General features: G+C 29.4%; 1 protein-coding gene and 1 long non-coding RNA gene across 3 annotated transcripts in view; both read right to left on the minus strand.

Annotated features, from left to right (window-relative positions):
- Window positions 1–6,340, minus strand: part of LOC142238159 (uncharacterized) — a 173,122-nt gene extending 166,782 nt beyond the window's left edge. The window contains exon 1 of one of the 2 annotated variants that reach the window (XM_075309723.1): window positions 6,240–6,340. The gene's annotated coding sequence lies outside the window, so the exon portion shown is untranslated. Of the gene's footprint in view, window positions 1–1,851; window positions 2,044–6,239 lie in introns of those variants that run through there. The other variant, XM_075309720.1, reaches the window with a different exon arrangement.
- A 7,574-nt stretch (window positions 6,341–13,914) lies between these two features.
- LOC142240508 (uncharacterized) lies at window positions 13,915–14,800 on the minus strand. The gene is made up of 2 exons (XR_012723297.1): window positions 14,142–14,800; window positions 13,915–14,086 (listed from the first exon to the last, which is right to left on the minus strand). It is a non-coding gene; the product is annotated as an uncharacterized LOC142240508 (long non-coding RNA).
- Between the last annotated feature and the right edge of the window lie 307 nt (window positions 14,801–15,107).

Below are 15,107 nucleotides of genomic sequence, written 5' to 3' on the forward strand. Positions count from 1 at the left end.
GTAATTTTTTTAAATTAAAATGTTAAAGCAAAACTCATAATTGAAAGTGCAAAAATATGTTATGGAATATTCTCTTAAAGAAAAAAAATTAAATGAAAAGTGTACTTCATTATTATAAATGAAGAACGAAATTAAGATTTTATATTTTCAGAAATTTCTGAAATTTTTGTATTTGTCTCAAGCAAATATAAACATGTTTTCACATGATATTGGATTTTAAGGTCTCAGAATTGAACACTGAATTTAACTTCGTTATTTCATCTACACCCTCAAACAAAATTGCTTCTGTAACATATTCCCCAAACACATTCTGCTTCACAAGCATATATATTTTTAGGATTGGTCCAAGCAAAATATTGTTTGTATTGTTCAAACATATTATGTTTTACCTTAGGCATACACTGATAGAAAAAAATTTTAATGACATTTTCTTTGTGTATATTTTTAAAGCGCCAATTGGTTACTACTAGAGGTGTGCGCGTGACTGAAATTTCACTCACACTCACGCACGTTCACGAACCAACATATTTATTCACGCACGCTCACGCACGATACGTGTGGTAGCCAATCCCACTCACGCACATTCACGAAATGAAAACCAGTACTCACGCACGCTCACGCACGAACTACTTTTTAAGACTCATACTCACGCACGATTCACGACAATTCACGACAAATTCATGGGACTCACGATATTTTCCAAACGGAAATCAGCAAAGGTAACAAAATTCAAATATATAATATAGTTCGAGAGCTAAATTAATTTCAGTTTACATACGAGTATGAATTAAATATTGATTTTTTTCGTGAGCGTGATTTTGCAGAAATTTTATTCACGCACACTCACGAACCGATTTTATTTCTCACGCACGACATATTCATTTTAGTCCCATTCACGCACAATCACGAGAGTTCCTTCAAATTTTGTTCACGACTCACGTGATTCACGCGTGAATCACGCGTGTCACGAAAATTTCGTGTCACGCGCACACCTCTAGTTACTACCATTCTTTTACTTGCAGCATACTAGGTATAGTGGTTATTTCAGGCTCACTTAGACTATTCAGTCCATTGTGCTACTTGCAGCATACAATCTAGGTCTCTCTTTCTAAACACATATATGTTTATAGGCTACTTTTAAATTAATATATAATTAATATATATTGTTAACTTTTGTTTATTTAAGTTTATTCAAATTTAAATTTTGAAAATAAATGAACACTAAAACAAAACATATTATATTTACAAAAATGTTATGTCCTAAACATAATATGTTCTAACATATTAACATATATGTCCGAAACATGTCATGCTAGTTTATGAAATAAATATTTCGGACTTTCTTAAAGAGAACATCAAAATTGTGTGCTAATATTATACAGCCAATTAGCTTAACTTCAGCAGATGTACCCATTCACAAAAGGAGTGAGTTTAATAAAATTCGTGATAGAAGAAATATATTTGAAATTATAATTGAAAATTTGTAATTGCATTTATTTGAGAGAGTCAAAGTAATAATAACTTAAGTACAATCAGCATCATTACACCTTCTATTTTGGCAATTTGAAAATATTTTTCCTTTGCTATATGAGATACCCAATTAGAGTAAGTTTCTAATAACATATTTTTGAAAAACTCTAGAGTAGTTTTTAATTCAAAATATATTTTGTTTTGTTTATTTTACTTTAGAAATGTTGTTGGCACACATTACGACGCATTAAACGGGATTGGTCTTTTACTGAAAAAGTTGACATACATATCCATTAAGAAATTCTGTATGTATGCGTATATCTATTGTTTATGTGTGTATTTATACATTTGCTTTTGGAAGAGTAGGGGGTTTATACTTACATGTAATAGAAACAAAGGAATAAAGCAAAACGTTGAACAACGCAAAATGAGAACACTCCAAAATGTAGACAACGAAGATGAAACACAAAAAGAACTACAACATTTCAAGAGATAAAGCTTTTTCTCCTCTTTCCTTTGTTGAAAATGACGTTTTACAACGAAAACTTCGAACTAATATTATGGACTAGTGTTCCCAGAGAGAATTAAACAAAGAGACTGAGAAGATACATTTATAATTATTGCTAAACTTATGTGTTCAAGTGAAAATAGGAGAAATTACACAAATTCTGAGTTATTTTATATAAAAGTTCTCCTAATTAAGGGTTCTATGGTTTAAAACGAAAATAGAGGGGAAAAATAAAGCTTTGGTTCTTATAACTAGCATTTTCCCCTCAAATATATGACAGTACTTCTTATGCTCTCACGTGTTCAAATGTAGCCATGTATGCAACTCAATGAGAGAAAAATCTGTTGGCATGTTGTGTGTATGAGAAAAACAAAGCAGCAACGAGAAAAACTTAAAATATGGGTTAGTTATGTACAAACATTGTTGTTGCTGGGTACGTTTTTATATATATCGCGCATTTGTACACACAACGTTATGGACAATACACAGATACAAAAGGCAAAGACGACTGACACACTTACTAGCTGTACGATGGTTGTGTTGGCATTTTGGAAACTAACGAAACGCTACGAAAAGGAAGAAGAAAAGCACAAAGAAGAAAAGTTTGTCAGCAGCGCAGCAAAGCAACAGCAGTGAGTTTTACACGCGTTTTTTTTCTATTCTACAAATCATTCGTTTAACATTCGTTGCCGCGTACGGTTCATTTTGGGAATTACAACGCTTGGTCTGAAGCTAGAAAAATAAAACAAGAACACAAAACTACAGAAGAGTGTGCTTTTATATTATATATAAGATACATCTCTTGATTTGCAATATACAAATTTTCAACAAATATATATATATGATTAAATAAAAACACAAAGAACAAAATTTTCCATAAAATAAATTAAATAATGAAAGTGAGAAGAATTTTAAAAGTGCTGATCATAACAATTTTGTTAGGAGATTTCAACGAAGAATACGGATATAAAAATGAACAAATTTATTTTAACAAAATAATACAGAAGAATAATATTATATTTGAAAATGTTTGTCTCCAAGAAAATATAAAAAGCACTGAAAAATGTAAAACAAAAATGACACTGTCGCACTAAACTCTTAAGTGGATTGTTGCCATGCGGAAATAAGCAAACGAATATACCTCTACAACACATATTCAACATGAAAATCGTAATATATAAGTTTTATTAACACTCAGGAGACTTTAAGATGTTGGTGATGATGAATTGGTTTCAATGCCCGTTATGGTGGTAATTGCCCAATATATATATTTTTCCTACTCCATAAAGTGATATGTGTGCAAAGCAAAAAATATGAACTCTTAAAATAGGTGCCAACTTTCATCAAAATTCCAAATTTGAATATATTTATAAAAAAAATATTAGTCACATTTTATGATCTGTTCCAATTCTAACAATGATGCGTCATTTTCCTCTATCAACTTTTTGATATTTGGCCAAATATACTTAATGAATGCGGGCTTTTTAGGATATTTGTGTGTACTGTGCTGTCGTATGACACACATTTTTACTAACCTCCTCACCCTACTTTGTTTAGTAGTTTTCGCTTCATTATCTCAAGCAGTGTATATGCGAGTGTGTGGTGAAATCATTTGTAAGCTTTTCAGTGGTATACTAGAAATCAACCCATAAGAGAAAAGCTCATTTTTTCGTTCTATACTTCTTTATTGTTCTTGTACATTCCCTTTAACTCACTCCCCCTTCCTGTTGACAAGAACTTTTTTCAGTTGTTCTTTGCCAGCTATGTATTGTTACGCAATCACATCGTCAGCATATTTTTCTTTTTCCTGGTATAGATATTTCCTGGTATTTAAATTGAACCGTCATGGATTTTTAGAGATGTAGATAATCATTTTGGAAAACAAAAAGAAGAGTTTTCAGTTGTTTAAAAAAATCTTTTCTGTTAAAATTTAAACTATTTATTAAAATATTACATTCGTTACGAACGTTAATCAAATGAACTTGATGTATTTGATTACCGATTGCAATAAATATAAAACAAAATCAATAAAACAACTCAAATCTATAAGAATACACTAAAATAATATACAAATTAAACAAGCGCAAAAATTGCCACATACTTCAAATAGAAATAGAATTTTTATTCGTACATAGTTTCTAAAGAAGCTATGTACTTATGTATTAGTTTACAAGTTTATGTACTAAATATACACTAAATCTAAAATAAAAATCTTATTAAGATAAAAATCGTATAATCGATCATGTCACTTTCCGTAAATATTTTATCTCAAAATTCGAATCGATTTTGTTGTAATATATTTTGGAAACAATAGAATCTCCATTTTCGTATTGGAATGTACAACATTACACCTAAAAATTAATTATTTTCAACGAAACAACTTTATTGTTTAAAGAAAATAAATCATTGTTTATTGTACCCGTTGCAAAGTTTGTTCCCAACAAACATTATTTGGCCTCAAATGCATAACTTTAACAACGAAGGAAAACTTCGTTGATATAAAATTTCGTTTCCGAGATAAGAAATAATTGTTTCGCATTTACAATTGCACATTTAATGCGAGAATTGGGGATTCCATAAAATATAGATAACATAGGTAACAGAAAATGTCTATAAAATAAGTTTCTTATTCAAATGAAATGTAAAGAGTTCTTGATTTTTACAGAAACTGTCAATATATTTTTAATTATTGTGAGAAGTTTTGGAGCTGTTTTTCAATTTCAGATAATATTTTAAATATTTTTTCTTATATCCCCCAAGTGATATAAACATATTCTGAAATACATACATTTCAGTGAGACACCTTTGACATCGATTAATACAAAATCAATCTTGTTTTATTTTTATATAAGACTGCGTAAATCTACTGCAGAAGATTTTTTCGTAAACTTTTTATAACTTCTGGTAGTCAATGTCAACGAGCGCAAATATCGACATTATATAGAAAGGAATCACAACAAAAACTGTTTTCACATTTCAATTCCTAAATGATTTCACATTTCTCAAATATGCCTTATCGGAGAAAATTTGTAAATTCCTTGTCGAAATTCATAGTAGATAGTATTAGTCATGTAAAACAATTTTTCCTGATATTAAAGGCTAAATTTATTAGAAAATAACTCTATTGTATTCGTTTTGCGCAAAATTCAAGTTTCGTGTTTCTTCCAGGGAACTATTAAAGTATTTAATATTGGGCAGCAGATTGTTTGTTTGTCCAGTCCAGTTTTTTTTAATTCTAGACTGATTCTCCTTAAGTGCATTAATGGAAATGTTTCTGTCACAAATGCTTATTGTGAATATTTAATACAATAAAATTAAAATATACTTAGCAATAAATTGACTATATTATTAATATTCACTACTACTTGCTTGTTGTATGTTGTTTTATTTCAATGGCCGATATCAGTGATCGCAAATTAAGATCATGTTCTAGATAAGTTTCCCTTATTTATTTTTATTTTATTTTTTATTTTCATCATCATGTAATTTGAAGCCACATAGCAGCCAATTTATATAAATTACAACGGACTACAAACTATTTTTTTGGTTATTCGTTGACTTCTATCGGGTGTATAAAAGTAGAAACATTTGTTCCCAGTTTTTTTTTTGTAAGTGTATGATAAAACAGCAATTCTTTATGAGTTCCATAATATTTAATCTCTCATTAAAAATATGTCTATATTTTTATTTACATATTATTTATATTGTAAATTTTACTTTTTCTCGAAGTTTAAAATTTTCCCTCCAAAAAGCGATTTCAAAATTTTCACATCGACATTCACATATATACCTTACTAGGGTAAATGTGTATACACATATGTGCGCGTTTACGCTTTATGATGTCATGTTCATCGGATGTACTATGTTTTGTTTTTCTATGTACACCCCACTCAAGCCTTTAACTGCAGTTAAATATTTTGTACTCAAGATTATACACATCCAGATACATAGAAATATCTTTTAATTTGAAAAAGCTTTTTCTATTGCTTTGGATAAGCTTCCAAATGGCCTCGTTATTAAAAAATCTATATAACAAAACTATGAAATCATCGTAATAAGCTTTGTGACTGAAATTCCATGACAAAATTTGTTAGAAAGCTTTTTGAGAATGTCATTACAATATTTCCCCTCGGATTGTTGAGTTTAAACACTTGGCACCACTATTTGGTGTGGTTAAGTTTAGATTCCCCCTCCTACAAGTTTTGTTCTGCTTGAAAGTATATACTTCACACTTATCTCACAGTGCATGTGTATAACTCACCCATCAATAGTTGAAAGTTGGTTTTGTTGAATACCAAACGCGCGCGCTTTTTTCTAACATTAGCATTTTCACCACACCTCACTCACTTCACCTTATCATTCCCAGCATACAGTTACTTGGCAACTTTTGCTTGTCGCGTGTGTGTTTTTATGATAGTGCGTGTGTGTAATTTTATGTCATAACCAGTTTTCGTGTAGATATTTTTCATTCGTTGCTTTTGTTGTGGAGAAGAGGACAGATGAAACAAGAAAAACAACCACCAAAAGTTTTTTCTTTCATCTGTTTCCAATTGTTAGTTTGTGTGTTCATATTTTAGCTTATTCTAATGTTGGAGGAAAATGACTGTCCTCATTTTTGTATAATAGAAGTGTAGTAGTGTAGTTTAGTGGTGGTAACGTTGTTGCTGGCTGTTGCTATGACTGTCGAAGTTGTCGCCGTCGTTACCCGACGACTGCAAACGAACTTGTATTTTTTCTTCTTTTTGTCTTCACCCCTCCTCATACTCACTCTTTACATAAATCAACATCATTCCCATCAAGTAGTTGGTTGCTGTTGTTTGAAGAGCGAGCGCGCGCGGTATTGCTGTGTTATATATGTGTCTATGTGTATTCGTTCCATATTTTTTTCGTTTTAATCCGTAGAAAAACTTTGTTGCGTTAAGTTTAGTTATAACGTTCGATTGTTGAAGATCACGTTGTGTGGACGGAAGAATAAACGTGGCTGGTTTCATTCGTTTTTGGTTTTTAATACAATGTACTCTAGGGTATATGGCGAATTGTCTAATGGTGTTAGACAAATAATTTTCAAAACAAAATGTGTAATGAAAGTGTTTCAAAGTGAACAACGTTTGAAATTTTTGAATAAACCTACGAAAAAAGTGTAATTTTTCAATGTGAAGAGAATGGAAAGTTTTCTCTGGAATATCATCCACAGCGTTTTCATCATTATCGCCTGCAACCTATGTGGGAGCGAGATAGGGACTCACTGTGCTTTTAAATACCTTTTTCCAAAGAAAAAAGTTCCAACAAGTCAGTCTTTTTCTCTCTCCTATAAAAAATTGCGGGTGTTTCATCAATAACGTTCGGAGCGACAATATAAACAAAATATCGAAAACATGAACATGTATTGAAATTTTAGTGTTAATGTCTAAATGTAAACCAAATATAAAATGTTTCAATGCGCATGTTCAATGCTATGTATTGGATATATTTTGAATACTGTCACGTGAAAGTGAAAAAAAAATTTAAATTTTGTGAGTGTAACTTAGTATGTAAGAGAGGTACTCTTTTTTTCTTCGATAACGTCATCATCATACGAAAGAGAGTCAATAGTAATGTAGATGCACGTGACTTCCTTTTTAGTGTGGCCAACTTTAAGCGACCCAGAAAATATACGACCAGAAGTCTAATCTTCGCGCGCAAATCTAAAGTGTTAAGTGTTATAATAAGTTTATTCCATTGTTATTGCCTACAAAATTAAATTTATAAAACCAGAAACAACTATTTTTCTTTGCATAAATATTGTGGTTATACTTCTCAAGAAAAGCGTTAAAAACTTTCTTATCGACAAGGAAACTGCAGTCAGTGATGCCCTTGTAGAGGATTTTTTACTAAATAAAATGTGACTATATTACCGACGCAATTTTTCTTGTAAAAAATGGAACAAACAAGTCTTAACAATTTTTTGGTTTTTCTGTTTAACAAAATTTCATATTTTGAAATTAAAAATTGCAAATTAAATTGTCTTCATCTCTATATGAAGTTCGAGACAGACACAATTTAAGTAAAATTTACTAATTTGAGAATCTCATGAACTCAGTTTAAGCAAACTTCACCCATTTTAGGAAAATATTAACTATTTTCATAATTAGTAAAATTAAATTAAAAAAAAAATTAAAATAAACATTTTCTCATATGTGCCAAAATTGTCTTTCTGGGTGTATCCCGAAAACTAGACTTTTTTTTAGACTCAGTGATAAGAGAGAAGTTCACCAATGTGGTATCACAATGGACTGAATAGTCTAAGTGAGCCTGATACATCGGGCTGCCACATAACCTAACCTAACCTAGACTTTTCCGACGAAATATTTACGTTATGTTTTTCTTTAAAATGCATTCTCCTACCATTTAATTTGTGTGCCAATAACTCAGTTGAACGGTATATTTCTTATAAAAACAATCGAATTTCCCTAACCAAGTTGGCATTGCATTTCTTAAGACCCGTATTCAGCTCTATCGAAAGTTCCTGCCGCATTTCTTATGAGAGAAAAACTGAGGAATCGACAACATCGTGCAAAATTGGGTAGAAAACATTTTGTTAGAAACTTCGAAAATTCGTTAGAAAATAACGCAAATTTTGTACGAAGAAAATTAATATTTTATATTAAATTAATATTTTTAATATTTAATTTTACTAAAAATCTACCGAATTAAAAAATTCTTTTTTTATGTTTTTTTATCATATTTTTATGGTTAGTATAAAAAGCTGTTCCTTTTTCTACGAAAGAAATATTTTATTATTTTATTTCAGTGTTTGCAATATTGTATATTAAGATCTCTCCTATTAGCGACAATTCTTTAGATTAATTGTAAATATGTCGAATTTTAAATGTTTCAACGACAAGGGAATGTTACTACTTCTACAAAAAGGATTAGTTAATCACAATGGATTCACAGAAAAAAAATTCACGAAAATTTTTCCAATTAAAATCTTAATTGAGTTTTAAAAAATATTCAATTAAAAACTTAATTGATTCAACAAATTTTTTAATTGAAATAAAAATTAATCACACAAATTAATAGTATCAATTAAATATTTAATTGGATCAATTAATTTTTTAATTGACTGTCAATTTTTTAATTGATACTATCATTTCTGTGATTGAAGACATTTCAATTAAAAAATTAATTGGATCAATTAATTTCGTGATTGAATCAGAATTTTTTTTTTTGTGTTATGATAGTATGGCTTAACACGAATATTAAAATTTTTAAAGATATAGAAATTATAGAAAATTTTGTCAAAATGTTATTTGTAACGAAAATTGTGTCAAAATTTTATTTCTATAGAAAATTATGTCAACATTTTTTTTCTTTTTAAAATGATGTCAAAATTTTACTCCTATAGAAAATTTTCTCAACATGTGTTTCTATAGAAAATTTTGTCAAAATTTTATATTTATATAAAATTTTATCAAAATTATATTTCTATAAAAAATTTTGTCAAAATTTTATTTCTATAGAAAATTTTTTCAAAATTTTATTTTTATAGAAAATTTTGTCAAAGTCTTATTTCTTTAGACAATTTTGTCAAAATTTTATTTCTTTAAAATTTGTATTTCTAGAAATTTTTTTCTAAATTTTATTTCATTCGCTTTGTTTAATAATTGTTGGTTTATTCTTCAATCATTATTTTTAATTAAACTACAAGTGTAGATTAACCCATAGTAGGAAAAGTTTTAAGCTGAAATCAAAAACAAAAATAAAATTTTATTTCTATAGAAAATTTTCTCGAAATTATATTTCTATGGACAATTTTGTCAAAATTTTATAACTATAGAACATTTTGTCAACATTTTATTTCTATAGAAAATTTTGTCAACATTTTAAGTCTTTAGAAAATTTTGTTAGTTTTATTTCTAAAGAAAATTTCCCAAAATCCATTCTATAGAAAATTTTCTCAAAATTTTATGCTATGGAAAATTTTGTCAAAATTTTATTCAAAAGAAAATTATGTCAAAATTTTATTTCTATTGAAAATTTTATTTTTATAGAAAATTTTGTTAAAATTTTATTTCTATAGAAAATTATGTCAAAATTCTATGCCTATAGAAAATTTTGTCAAAATTTCATTTCTATAGAAAATTTTATTAAAATATTTCTAAAGAAAACTTTGTCAAAATAATATTTCTAAAGAAAAGTTTGTCAAAATTATATTTTTAGAGAAAACTTTGTCAAAATTTTCTATAGAAAATTCTATAGAAAATTCTATAGAAAATTTTGTCAAAATTTTATTTCTACAGAAAATGTTAAATTACATATTATCACTTGGGAAGGAAAATTACTTCGGGTGGCTTTTTGTAGGGTCACACTCTCGTACATAGCCGCTTGTGATTTTTCTTCTAAATATCACACTATTAACTCCATCAAGAATAACTTTCCGTTTGAGTAAATTCAGACACAACTACATTTGGAGGCTTTAAAACATATCAATAAAACAAATTTAATTTCCAAGTTTGGGAGATTTGAATACACTATTGGGGAAAAAATCCCATGACGTAAAATAATTGTTTTCGACCCACCCTCATGTATAAGTGTTTTGTGTTGTCACCATTAACCCAGTTTTGGTTTCTTTTCCATCAAGTTTTTTGTGTTGCTTTTGCCGTCAACGGACCATGTAATAGCCATTGCTGTTGTTTTGTCATGTTGATACTATGCTCTTCATTAATAGCCAAAAACAAAAAAAAGACCAATCGCGAACTTTCCATAGTATGGTATAGAGCTGAACCGAATCATCTGTTTCGTCAACTGGTTAAAAACTGGCAAGTAATTTGTTTTTGGAGAAATTCGATTGAATCAAGACAATAATTTACATACATTTATATGAAAGCATAGACAAAAAACTGATGCTAAAATTAACGTTTTACATAATAAAAATATTACATATTTTCATATTTATATATATTTTTTTGATTTTTAAAATTGTAATTATAAATAAAAAAAAAAATAAAAATATTTATTTTTTTTTGTCTCATCAATTTCTTAAAAGAATACAATCTATGTATAATTTGCAAAAATAGATATAGATATAGTAAACCTAGAATAGGCGGCATTCGTTGAAAAGTTCACCACTTGTGGTACCACTAGGGCCCAAACAGTGTTATGGTCAGTTTCTCATCCTCCGATTAATACTTGTCGGCTGACATTCGGCTTGTTGTGCGCTCTAAATAGTTCTTTCCGTCGTAACCTTCGTTTCTTCCAAGAACTCTGTGTCCCTAATGAATTGCCAGCTACTGGCAATTCGTTAGGGACACAGGTCTCGAACACGGTTGCCACAGTTGGTAGAATTCTATCAAGACCGGTAGATTTTTTACTGGTTGGTAGAATTCTTGATGTTTTGGTAGATTTTGTAAAATGTTCCTCTCCAATTAATAAAATATAATTTTGACAAAATTTTCTATAGGAATAAAATTTTGACAAAGTTTTCTATAAAAATAAAATTTTAATAATTTTCTATAGAAATAAAATTTGACAAAATTTTCTATAGAAATAAAATTTTGACAAAATTTTCTATAGAAATAAAATTTGACAAAATTTTCTATAGAAATAAAATTTTAAAAATTTTCTGTAGAAATAACATTTTGACAACTTTTTCTACAGAAATAAAATTTTGACAAAATTTACTATAGAAATAAAATTTTGACAGCATTTTCTATAGAAGTAAAATTTTGACAACATTTTCTATAGAAAGACATTTTTGAAAACATTTTCTATAGACATATGAAAGTAAAATTTTGCAACATTTTTCTACAGAAATAAAATTTTACCAGAAATAAAATTCTACAGAAATAAAGAATACTACAGAAATAAAATTTTGACAAAATCTTCTACAGAAATAAAATTTTGACAAAAATTTCTACAGAAATAAATTTTTGACAAAATTTTTTATGGATATAAAATTGTGACAAAATTTTTTATAGAAATAAAATTTTGACAAAATTGTTTATTGAAGTAAAATTTTGACAAAATTTTCTATAGAAATAAAATTTTGACAACATTTTCTATAGACATAAAATTGTGACAACATTTTCTATAGAAATAAAATGTTGACAACATTTTCTATAGAAATAAAATTTTGACAACATTCTCTATAGAAATAAAATGTTTACAAAATTATTCTATAGATATAAAATGTTGACACAATTTTCTATAGAAATAAAATTTTGACAAAATTTTATATAGAAATAAAATGTTGACAAAATTTTCTATAGAAATAAAATTTTGACAAATTTTTCTCTAGAAATATAATATTGACAAAATTTTCGACAGAAATAAAATTTTGCCAAAACTTTCTAGAGAAATGATTTTTTTTATTAAGTAGAAAATAATTATTCAGCCTTGAGTTCGTTTTTTGTATGTATTAGTTCCTTTAATTCTTCAATATTTCGCAATTACGTTGAATTGCTTCATCAGGAGTAGATCTACAAGTTTCAAGAGCAAAATGTTATTTTTTGTATGGTGACCATGTAACAAGTTTGTCACTAAAATTTTATTTTCTCGTCTCGTCTGCTTGCCGAAATCATATACATGATTTCCGAGAAAATAGCAAAGTAGTACTTTTAGAAACGGGATCAATTTGCTGTGGTGCAATTTCAACTGCTTCTTCCTTGCGACTTCTCTTGCCTCTGGAACTGCTCCGACTCCTGTCTCGGCTGATCTTAAACCTGCCTTCCGGGGGCGGGCTCTCCCTATCCCCCACGTCGGTCACCTTTCACAAATGTCACTTCACTCCTTCAGATCGAAAAGTTAAGAAAAAAACGCTTTAAGCCGAATAAAATTCCTTGAAGAAAATATAAAACATTTTCAAAAAACTCGCGCTCAAAAAGTAACCAACGACACACACGAAGATGCACGAATAAAGGAGTGCAAATTGATTATGTAAGAAGTAATTTGCGTTTGTCAGAAGCAAAATTGCGCTGGTATCAATAGTGATGGCAAAATACTTGCATGTACATTTCATACTTTTTGGTGCTTTCCACAATCACAGTAGGCGTTTGTTGTGGTGAAACTTACGAATCTGTGGTGGCGATAGAGATGAAATCGAACTTTTAAATGCTGGCAGGGCAGTTAGAAGATTTTTTAACACAAATAAATAACAAATTTTGAAACTTTAATTAAAGTTCTGTAAACGAAATACGATTAAAAGAAGAAAACATCTAAATTTTGAACAAATTTTTTTTCTGACTGGTGCCAACATTTTTTGAATTTGACGTCGCTTCTGATAATCCCCACCATGTCGAAAACAGTCGTATACGATATCCAAAACTAGTCGTAAAAGTGCCGTCACCATTGAGAAGTTGCACCACGCCAAGTTACAACAAAATAGCGTCGCATGAGTGCAACGAATATGTGCCGTTTTAGATACATTTAGAACGACGCCAGTAAGAGCCTCTTAAAACTGTTAGAAAAAGTGTATTTTAAGATAGTTGTAAAAGAATCATTGTGCCCAAGTAAAATACGATTGTATAGATGTTTATTAATTTAAATATAGATTTATAAATTATTCCAGTTATAACATTTATACGAATAAAAACACATTCAATATTGTCTTAAAACAGGAATTATGTTGATTTATAAGTTGCAATTCTGCTATATTCGGCTGATGCTCCAGCCCTGCCAACATTTTTTGAATTTGACGGTACTTCTGAGAGTCACCACCACGTCGAAAACAATCGTATACGACGTCCAAAACTCGTCGGAAAAGCGCCGTCACTACTGAGAAGGTGTACCACGCCAAGTTACCAAAAAAAGTTTCGCCTGAGTGCAGTTATTAAGTGCCTTTTTAGATACATTTAGAACGACGCCAATAAGAGCCCCTTCAAACAATCAGAAAAAGTGAATTTTAAGATAGTTGTAAAAGAATCATTGTGGTCAAGAAAAACACGATTGTTTAGATGTTTATTTTTTTTATTAAACATTTATAAATTCTCATAAATATTACATTTATACGACTTAAAATTTAACATATTTTTTTGCATTAATAAAAGAATGATGTTGAGTTACAAGTAGTAAGATACATGTTGCAGCGTCTATCAACCAGTGTTTTTATTCTCGATGGAGGCATCGTATCTGAAAAAATATATGAAAAACAATCACTTTATCCCAAAATTGTTCACCAATATACCTTTCACAATTTTAAGCAGATTAGTAATGTTTTCAGCACTTCATTTCCCTTATTATTTAAAAAAATTATAATAAGCTAGTTGCGTTATAGAAATTTCACTTGTCATAGAAAGAAATTAGTTTGAAGGAAATCATACGAAAAATACGCCACGCGAATTGGCGTTGGATTTTAATTTGGCGTCACGCCGTTAGCCGCCGCGGTTTTCCGTCGCGTATTTTGGATGTCCCATAAGAAATGCACGTAAACAAGTAATCGCCTATCGCTATGGTTACGTCTACTCACTAACGTATAGATGGCCTTTGTAATCTCCAAAGAATTGCTTTTGAATCCCTATTTCTTGTAATGGGTTGAGCAGGCAATATGATTTTGTTGTTGCATTTGGCAATATTCTGCAGCCTTCATGTTTGCATTTATTTTTCCTAATTGAAGTGCTAATATATACATATATGGGGGAGGGTGCGGGGCGACAGAATACTGGGGTACATAAACATGTAATCGAGAAACTAGGGCACTAGGCACTGGAGAGTTGATCTGGTGGCAGGTGTAAACGGAGGTGATTTGCCATTTCTGATGGTTAAGGCAATCAACACCGACACAAATGCCAAACACACGACATCCACAAATGTTATGCCTTGTGCATATCTATGCAACAATCTCGAGTAATTTCAAATCCACACTTTTATATATACAGTGAGCAGATAAAGTTATGGAACCGATGGTAATATCTCAAAACTAAAAACACTTAAGCAAAAACATTTTTTTTGTTTTACTAATAGTTTGCCGATTTCTCATTCTCTGATTAGTATTTAGTAGATAAATACATAGACCTTATAATACATAGATGAGCCATGGGTGTCAAACTATGTTTGACAGTTCCGAAGATTAAGAATAAACGAGAAAAATAAGAGCACGCTTACAATCTCTTTCGTTTTCCTTTTTGTAGTTTGCCAATTTTACACAAAATTA

The sequence above is a fragment of the Haematobia irritans genome, chromosome 5 (assembly GCF_050003625.1).
Source record: "Haematobia irritans isolate KBUSLIRL chromosome 5, ASM5000362v1, whole genome shotgun sequence".
Lineage (NCBI taxonomy): Eukaryota > Metazoa > Arthropoda > Insecta > Diptera > Muscidae > Haematobia > Haematobia irritans.